The sequence below is a fragment of the Triticum aestivum genome, chromosome 3D, assembly GCF_018294505.1.
Source record: "Triticum aestivum cultivar Chinese Spring chromosome 3D, IWGSC CS RefSeq v2.1, whole genome shotgun sequence".
Classification (NCBI taxonomy): Eukaryota; Viridiplantae; Streptophyta; class Magnoliopsida; order Poales; family Poaceae; genus Triticum; species Triticum aestivum.
Window position 1 is genome coordinate 249,944,118 of NC_057802.1, and position 10,196 is coordinate 249,954,313.

The following is a 10,196-nucleotide window of genomic DNA, read 5'->3' on the forward strand; positions in this document are numbered from 1 at the left end:
CGCCACCAGTCGGACAAGCGGGTGGGACCCGCTATGGACCACCCAACACCGGGGGGCTCCAGCGGCCTACCTTACGAGGTGGGCTGCCCGGCCTTCACCCGTGAGCTGCGGCAGTTCCAGTGGCCATCCCACCGCATGTTCAAGCCCGACGTCGACGAGAAGTACACTGGCAAGACCCATCCGTCCGAGTTCCTCGGCATCTACACCATCGCGATGCAGGGTGCTGGAGCTCGCGACGACAAGGTGCTTGCCAACTATTTCCCGCTGGCACTAAAGCCCAATGTTATGTCTTGGTTGATGCACTTGCCGGCGGATTCCATTTCTTCTTGGTCGGATCTGTGCCATGAGTTCGTTGGCGCCTTCACAGGAGGCCACCAAGCTCATGGCCAGGCCAGTGATCTGCATATCATTCCCCAGAAGGAAGGGGAAACCCTGCGCAAATACATCCAGAGATTCAGCCGGGTGCAGTACAACATCCCCGACGTTCATCCCGCCGCTGTGATCAGCGCGTTCCATCAGAACGTGCGCAACCGCAAGATGCGCGAAGAGCTGGCGATGACCAAGGTTAAGGATGTGGCCGAGCTCTACGTTCTGGCCGATAGGTGCGCCCGGGCTGAAGAGGGAAGGAAGTACCCCGGCGAAGACGCCGGTGCGGAAACCGACTCTACCGACGAAGACGCCGCCACCCCGACGAAGAAGGGCCGGCGTCGCAACAGGAAACGCAAAGGCAAGGCCGTGCTTGCCGTTGAAGGATCTGACGACACCGGCGCTGCCAAGAAGGTCAAGGCAGACGCCCCCGGCAAGGAGATTGCCGGGTGCGCCGCCTGCCGGGCCTTGGCGGCTACCGACAAGCCAGGAAGCTCCGGCAAGCAATACTGCAAGATCCACCGCACCAAGGGCCACGACCTCCAGAACTGCCGACAAGTCGAGCTGCTTGCTGAGAAGCAAAAAGCTGAGTACGAGAGGCGGGACAAGGAGAAGGACCAGGATGGTGCCGAGGGATCCGGCAAGAAGCGTGGCGGCCAAGGAGGCCGCCGCGGCAAGGACAACCAGCAAGAGAGGCCCGCCCGGGGCCGTGACAAGAAACAAGAAGACGATGATCATGACGAGGACGACGAGTCCGGTGAGCAAGAGTTCCAGAAGGCTACGGAGGCCATGTGCGTCGATGGTGGCGCCTCGCTGCATACTTCTCACCGCCAGCTCAAGCAGTGGGCGCGTGAGATTACAGCAGCGGAACCGTCGTTCGACGCTCAGAAGCCGCTGAAGTGGTCCAGCATGCCCCTCATCTTTGACGCCAAGGACCACCCTGACCGCACAACCGCGGTCGGGTGTTTGCCATTGTTGGTCTCACCAACGATACGCAACCTCAAGGTGAACAAGATGTTGGTTGACGGCGGGGCCGGCCTGAACTTGATCTCGCCCGTCGTGATCAAAAGGCTGCAAATTCCTGATGAAGACCTCGAGGAAACGGGCACGTTTCAAGGGGTCAATCCGGGGAGGAGCCAGCCGAAGGGGAAGGTCACACTGCCCGTGACGTTTGGAGGAGAGTTGAACTACAGGACGGAGAGGATCATCTTCGACGTGGCCGAGATCCCCTTGCCCTACAACGGGATCCTCGGCCGCCCGGCACTAGCCAAGTTCATGGCGGCATCACACTACGCCTACAACATGCTAAAGATGCCCGGGCCGTTGACCATCATCTCCGTCCCCTCCGACAAGAAGGACGCGCTGATTTGCGCCGACCAACTCTACCGGGAAGCTATTGCAGCAGCTGCCGTCAAGGCACCTGCTCCTGCCGCTGAAGGCCCGGGAGGGAAGAAGAAGCCCGGCAAGACCTCTCGCACCCACTCCGGCAAGCGCACCTCCTCGGAGTGTTGTGCTACCGTCGAGGACGTGCCAGAGAGCTCTACCGGCAAGAGCAAGAAATCCAGAGCTGAGCCGCCGCAGACCAAGAAGGTGTCCGTCAGGGAGGATGGCACGGGAGGGGCCTTCACCATAGGCTCCACCCTCGACAGCAAATAGGAAGGCGCGCTCGTCACCTTCCTGCGGGCGAATGTTGACGTGTTTGCGTGGCAAGCATCCGACATCCCCGGTGTTCCCAGGGAGGTGATTGAGCACCACCTAGCTGTCTGTCCTCATGCGCGGCCCGTCAAGCAGAAGGTCAGAAAGCAGGCTCTGGAGAGGCAGGAGTTCATCACAGAGGAGATCAGGAAGTTGGAAGCGGCAGGTTTGGTGAGAGGAGTGCTCCACCCGACGTGGTTGGCCAATCCGGTAGTGGTGCGCAAGGCAAATGGGAAGTGGAGGCTGTGTATTGACTACACAGATATCAATAAGGCTTGTCCTAAGGACCCCTTCCCGTTGCCGCGCATCGACCAGATTGTCGACTCCACGGCCGGGTGTGATCTGTTGTCATTCCTCGACGCCTACTCGGGCTACCACCAAATCTTCATGACAAGAGAAGATGAAGAGAAGACAGCATTCATCACCCCATGTGGTACGTATTGCTTTTTACGGATGCCTTTCGGGTTGAAGAGTGCTGGCTCGACGTTTGCAAGAGCAGTCCAAATTGGTTTTGAACCCCAGCTCCATAGAAATATGGAAGCATACATGGATGACATAGTGGTCAAAACCAAAGACGGGGCAACTCTTGTGCAAGATCTGGAAGAGACATTTGCCAACCTGCGCAAGATCAACCTCAAGCTGAACCCTGAGAAGTGTGTCTTCGGCGTTCCGTCCGGCAAGCTTCTCGGGTTCTTTGTGTCGCAGCGCGGGATCGAGGCAAACCCAGACAAAATCAAGGCTATTGAGCAGATTGAGGCGCCCAAGCGGATCAAGGATGTGCGTCGGCTCACCGGCTGCGTCGCCGCCATGAGCCGATTCATCTCCAAGTCCGCCGAGCGCGCCCTTCCTTTCTTCAAAATCTTGAAGAAGGCAGGCCCAATGGAGTGGACCCCAGAAGCCGAGGCAGCATTGCAGGATCTGAAGAAATACCTTTCCTCCACGCCAATACTGGTTGCGCCTAAACCACAAGAGTCGTTGCTGCTGTATCTGGCGGCGACGAATCAAGTGGTCAGCGCCGCACTGGTGGCACAGAGGGAGGTCGACGAGGAGGCAGTGACGGCGGCAGAACCAGCGGATGGCAAGCCAAAGATTCCCCCGGCAGGGCCTGGTGCCGGCAAGGCGAGGCCCCCGGCAGAGTCTGATGCCACCAAGGCAGTGCCCGCGCAGTCGAGTGAGGTGGTGCAGAAGAAGAAGATGATGCAGCACCCGGTTTACTTTGTCAGCTCCCTCTTGCAGGGAGCTAGATCGAGGTACTCCGGTGTGCAGAAATTGCTCTTCGGCCTCCTTATGGCCTCGAGGAAGCTGCGTCATTACTTCCAAGCCCACGAGATCACTGTCGTCACCCGCCTCCCGTTGCAACGGATACTGCATAACCCAGATGCAACCGGAAGGATTGTGGAATGGGCCTTGGAGTTATCAAGTTTCGGTTTGAAGTTTGAAAGTACCTCGACAATCCAGAGCAGAGTCTTGGCGGAGTTCATTGCAAAATGGACCTCAACGCCTGACGAAGAAATCCAGGAGACCACTCTCCCCGGCAAGGAAGCAGACCGCGACTAGATCATGTACTTTGATGGGGCTTTCTCGCTGCAAGGCGCCAGTGCCGGTGTGCTGCTTGTCGCACCCACCGGAGAGCACCTCAAGTACGTGATCCAGATGCACTTCCCCAGGGAGATGTCCACAAACAACACTGCTGAGTACGAGGGATTGCTCGCCGGTCTCAGGATCGCGGCAGACCTCGGGGTTAAGAAGCTCATCGTCAGGGGTGACTCGCAGCTTGTTGTTAGGCAGGTCAACAAGGATTATCAGAGCCCATTGATGGAGGCTTACGTAGATGAGGTGAGGAAGCTGGAGGAACGCTTTGACGGTATCCAAGCGAAGCACATCCCCCAAATGGAGAACGACATCGCCGATTACCTGTCAAAGCGTGCTGCATTCAAGCTACCTGTGGAACCAGGTACCTTTTTGCTCCGGTTAACTCAACCATCCGTCGAACCATCAACGGGGCAGAACAAGCGGAGGAAGTCAGGTCCCGGCAAGTACTTTCCTACCGAGCCCCCTGGGGCTGCCGGCAAGGGTGCTGCCGCGGACTCTGAGCCTGCCAAAGGGCAACTGGCTCCAGCAGGGCGTCAAGCCCTGGCCATGGAGACAGCCGCACCCATGGCTGAGGAAATGCCTTTGGTCCTTGCCGTCGAGCCCCAGGCTCCGGCATGGGCACAACATACTGTCCGATTCCTCCAAACAGGGGAACTTCCTGAGGAGCAGGAGGAAGCGGAAAAAGTAGCCCGCCGGTCCGCCCTGTACCAGTTCGTCGATGACGTCCTGTACAGGAGAAGGCCGAACGGCGTGAAATTGAAGTGCATCCCCCGGGAGGAAGGACTGGAGCTGTTGGCAGAGATACATGAAGGCATATGTGGCTCCCACATAGGGTCGAGGGCCCTTGCCAGAAAGGCGTTCCGGCAAGGTTTCTTCTGGCCCACCGCCCTCCAGGATGCAACGGCACTAGTAACCAAGTGTGAAGCGTGTCAGTTCCATTCAAAGAAGCTTCATCAACCAGCTCAAGCCCTTCAAACAATCCCTCTCTCCTGGCCATTCTCGGTCTGGGGGCTCGATATACTGGGCCCTTTCCCCCGCGCTGTCGGGGGCTTTGAGTACTTGTACGTTGCAATCGACAAGTTCACAAAGTGGCCGGAGGTGGAAGCAGTGAGAAAGGTGACTGCTTAGTTAGCTGTCAAGTTTTTCAAGGGACTGGTCTGCCATTTTGGTGTGCCAAACAGAGTCATCACCAACAACGGCACGCAGTTCACAAGCCACACCTTCATGCAATACATTCAAGACCTCGGCAGCAAGGTCTGTTTTGCTTCCGTGGCACACCCACGGAGCAACGGCCAAGCGGAGAGGGCAAATGCTGAAGTGTTGCGAGGCCTAAGAACAAAGACTTTTGACAAGCTACGCAAGAGTGGAAGGCACTGGATTGATGAATTGTTGGCGGTTCTTTGGTCGATGAGGACGACGCCAAATCGAGCCACCAGCCAGACACCTTTTGCCCTAGTATGTGGGGTAGAAGCAGTTCTCCCCACGGAACTCATATACGGGTCACCTCGAGTGCTCGCTTATGATGAGCTTGAGCAAGAGCAGTTGCGCCAAGATGACGCGACGCTCCTTGAGGAAGATCGTCTTCGGGCGGCTGTGAGAGCAGCAGGCTACTAGCAAGCCTTGCACCGCTACCATAGCCGCAAGGTTCATGCCCGAAGCTTTGAGGAAGGCGACCTTGTTCTTCAGCGCGTTTAGTCGGCCAAGAATTCCAACAAGTTGACGCCAAAGTGGGAAGGCCCTTATCGGGTAATGCGAGTCACCAGGCCCGGCGCAGTCCGCCTGGAGACCGAAGATGCTGTCCCAGTGAGCAACTCCTGGAACATCGAGCATCTTCGCAAGTTTTACCCGTAAGGCGCGGCTTGCCGGGCCTCCCGGCAAGCCACCTTTTGTACAAGCTTTGCCGGCAAGGCATGTAACCCTTCGTACAAAGCCAGGCGCAGACCCTGAGCATAAGTAAATGAAGCGCTGGCGCCCTAAGTTATAGCATGCATGCTAGGTCGAGTCTCTTCCTTGGTTAGGGTTGATAGTGCTTAGCGGCGACTAACCCCTAGCCTAGAGGTCGAGTGCGCGTCTATCTGTTTCTTTTCTGTCCTCCTTTGGTTCGCAGGGCACATGAGCACTTCTGCTGAGCTACTTGGAAGAAAGGAAACGGACCGGCGTCCCGACCCCGGCAAACCAGAGTTGCCGGGGGCTGCAAGCACAAGGATCCAACCGCGGCAAGACAAGGTTGCCGGGGGCTGCAGATCTAGATAAGTCTTTCATCCTCTATCATGCATTTCGGAACGGAACTGGGATATGTGAAACCTCGTTTTATTTCTAGGCCACCGTGCTCCCCTTTTCTATACCCAAGGATTATCTCATGGGCCCGGATTTGGTTGTAGTCGCGGTGGCAAGGAAGTAGAACGAGGAGCCTAAGCCCGCTTCATCCCTGCCTCCGCCAAGGGCGCGAGAATGGTCGAGCGAAGTGGGGGGACGGCAAGGCCTGTTGCCGGGTGAAAACGTTTATCTTAAATTGTAACAAGGATTCGCTCCTTGTTGCGGGGTCTACCCACGAACGAAAAACCCGGCAAACATCCCTTTTTCATTAAAAGCATCCCACACAGGTACAGTCCATACGGAATGAAAAACATGAACGAGGGGGATTACAAGATTTAAATTTAACAAGGCCCGAAGGCTTACAGATCAAAAAAGAGATAAGATGCCTGTGATCCCTTTCTTGTCCCTCTCCTCAGGAGGCAGGTCAAGGAGGCGAAAGGGCAAAAGGGGCGCCTAGGCGAGCTACGAGCAGCAGAAAGCACCAAGAGAACACCTCGGGGGCCGCCCACGGGTGGGCCGGTGATGACGGTGCCGCGAAAGGAGCTGGAAGACGAGGTGGCACGACCGGCAATATACGATGAAGGCGTCGGTGCCCGCGTACTCCGAGTTGACGGCCTTGCCACCCGCCCTCTTCCTCTTCTGCAACCTCCCAACGCCAGCCGCCCAAGGAGACGGCCCTGAGAGGTTCAAGGAGCTGGCCCCACCCCGGCCAAAACTCTGCCAGAGGAGCGACCAGGTGCAGATACTGCTGCTGCCGCACCCGCCCAGGCGCGGGGCGTCCGATGCCTAGTTGGACTCATCCCCTTCATCTGCCCCGCTGTCCTCCTCGTCACTTTCGCTCGAGGAAGAGCTTCCATCATCGGAATCTCCGTCGGAGGAGCTCTCCACGCAGCACTCTAGGCGACTCCCGAAGTCTCCGGAGACCTTGACGGAGAGCAGGTCGTCCTCCATTAATTTGAAGTAGAGGACGGGCCCTGCCGTCAGGCTGTGGATGCGAGCGAACATCTTCAATCCACGACGGAGGTACATGACCCGAGGAGCCGGGAAGTCGACGTCAACCCATGTGCCCCCATTCCCACAGCCCCTCATGTGCAATCTGAGGGATTAGGGCGGGTCACGCTCCATCTCCCGAGCAAACGGGGCGGGAAGACGAAGACGGCGACACGGAGGCCGGCGCAGCCTGATGAAGAACTCGCGGAGTTGGTCTCCAACATGGCCTTCCATCGGAAAAGGCATCATTGGCGGGGGCGAAGCCGGCGCGCCGCCCCGTCCTCCTCTTCCCCGAGCACTACGACCTCTGCCCCGGCCTCGCCCCCTCCCCTTCCCCTCGCGGCCGGTTCCACCACCGCGGGCTCAGGAGGGGGAGGGACACGCTATCGAGTGGCGACCCTCGCCGCCACCGACGAAGGACCGGGATTCCCTTTCTCCATGGCGAGTGAAAGAAGAAGCGGAAGCAGGAGGAGATAGATGACAGAAGAGTGCGGGATGCCATTCCCCCTTCCCCCTCCTTATAAAGGGGCGGGGTCGGGGCTCGGCCGCCCCGCTCGGCCAATCCAGCCACCAGAGGCGCGGGGAATCGAGGCCGACCCGCTGCCCCAACCAGCGACGGCCCGGTTTCCCGGCTCCACTGCTTGCCACCCCAAGCGCATGGAGGACGCGTGGCAAACGTGCAGAATCGAGGGGACGGGTGAAGCGACCTCTCCCCACCCAGTGATCGTGGGGTGTGGACGCCTTGGAGACCGCAACCCGGCCCTGCGCAGTAAATAAGTCATGCCTCCACGCCTCCCTCCTTTCACGGGGAAGGCGCGAGCTGCCCATTTACTGCGATGTGACGCATGCATGCAGGAACCACCCCACGCATGCCGCCCACGTCACGCGCACCCCTCCACGCCACGCCGCGCCGCGCGCGGGTCGTGGGAAGCGCAGCGCGCGAAAAGTTTTTCTAAGTCTGTGACTGCTGTTATTTTGTTGCTATGTATCTAGGTGGCTACAGAGAGATCCATGCCTATTTTGGAGATGTTCAGTAAGGATGTTTTGTAGATATTGTTGTAATTGATCCATTCATGCCCTTGTTTGCATTTACGGAGTGCCATAGCATGACTCAATCTTGCTCTACTTTTGCTATAAAATATTTCTGGCAGATTCTTAGCATGATATCCAATTTTGCCAAGCTTGTTGTAGTTGATCCATACATTCTATGTACTTTCTCTTGCCATGGATAGCTTCATAAACATGCCATCTTTCTGTAGGTATGCTTGTTTTGCCATGCATTGCTTTGTGGTGAGTGCGTCAAGCTCACAAAGATGCCTTCATATTATTGTTTCTGCCATGCTCTGTTTTCTGCTAAGTCTGAAACCTGTTTACAAAACTTGCTATGTTTACATGGTTGCCATCATATCTTCTGGACCTTTTTGGCTTATGGTCAGTAAGGTACTTTTGTCATATGTATTTAGTAGAATACTGCCATGGCTTGTTTTGCCATGTTAAGTCCCTGTAGCATGTTGATTTCGTGCTCTGAACATTGCTACCTGATGCTGTTTCAGCTATGTCCAGTAATTTCTCCAGGTCTGTGAACCTGATATCTTTTGCACTTTTGCCATGCTTGTTTGAACCTGTTATGTTGTGATCTAGCCGTAGCTCAGTGTTCATCTTTTGTCAAGCATCTCCTGTAGATTACTGCCATATGCTTTGTTGCTATGTTGGGGTGCTGTAGCATTGTTGCTTGTTGCATTCTAAGTGCTATCATGCTGTTAATCACAGATTCGTGTCGTTCTTGTTTTGCTTGCCATTTGCAAACCGTGCATCCGTTTCCGGTGATCTTTATATCGATTTCGACCGAAATCATCTCATCTTTCCAGTGGCATGCTTGGTTTGCCAAGTTACTGCCTTGTTCATCATTTTTCTTCCGGAGCACGCATATCATATCTTGCATATCATTCATGTATTGCATCATGTTGCTTGTGCATTTCCCGTGATTGATTGTGGTTCCATTGCTTGTGTTCTTGTCTTGGGTAGAGCTGGGAGACGAGTTCGTGAACGAGGAACCTGTTGAGTACGCTTTCGAGGATCAATCTTTCGACAACTCTGACAACTCTGAGAACCTCGAAATCACTTCTATCTTTGCTTTGCTAGTTGTTTGGCTATTGCCATGCTGCGCTACCTACCACTTGCTATATCATGCCTCCCATATTTCCATGTCAGCCTCTAACCATCCTTTCCTAGCAAACCATTGTTTGGCTAAGTTACCGCTTTTGCTCAGCCCTTCTTATAGCGTTGCTAGTTGCAGGTGAAGTTGAAGTTGGTTCCATGTTGGAACATGGATATGTTGGGATATCACAATATCTCTTATTTAATTAATGCATCTATATATTTGGTAAAGGGTGGAAGGCTCGGCCTTATGCCTGGTGTTTTGTTCCACTCTTGCCGCCCTAGTTTCCGTCATACCGGTATTATGTTCCTTCAGTTTGCGTTCCTTACGCGGTTGGGTGATTTATGGGACCCCCTTGACAGTTCGCTTTGAATAAAACTCCTCCAGCAAGGCCCAACCTTGGTTTTACCATTTGCGACCTAAGCCTTTTTCCCCCGGGTTTTCGCGAGCCCGAGGGTCATCTTTATTTAAACCCCCGGGCTAGTGTTCCTCTCAGTGCTGGTCCAAACTAGAGCCACTTGCAGCGCCACCTTGGGGAAACTCGAGGATTGGTTTTAGTTGTACGTAGTATTCATCTGGTGTGCCCTGAGAACGAGATATGTGGTTATTGGCCGGAGAACGTCTCGGTCATGTCTGCATGGTTCCCGAACCCGTAGGGTCTACACACTTAAGGTTCGATGACGCTAGGGTTATAGGGAATAGAGATACGTGGTTACCAAATGTTGTTCGGAGTCCCGGATGAGATCCCGGACGTCACGAGGAGTTCCAGAATGGTCCGGAGGTAAATATTTATATATGGGAAGTCCTATTTTGGTCACCGGAAAAGTTTCGGGTGCTATCGGTAACGTACCGGGACCACCGGGAGGGTCCCGGGGGTCCACCAGGTGGGGCCACCGGCCCCAGAGGGCTGCGTGGGCCAAGTGTGGGAAGGGACCAGCCCCTAGGTGGGCTGGTGCGCCTCCCACAAGGGGCCCAGGGCGCAGGAAGGGGGGGAAGGGGGAAACCCTAGGCTCAGATGGGCCTAAGGCCCACCTAGTGGTACGCCCCCCCTCTCTCCCCCCTTGGCCGCCCCCTAGAT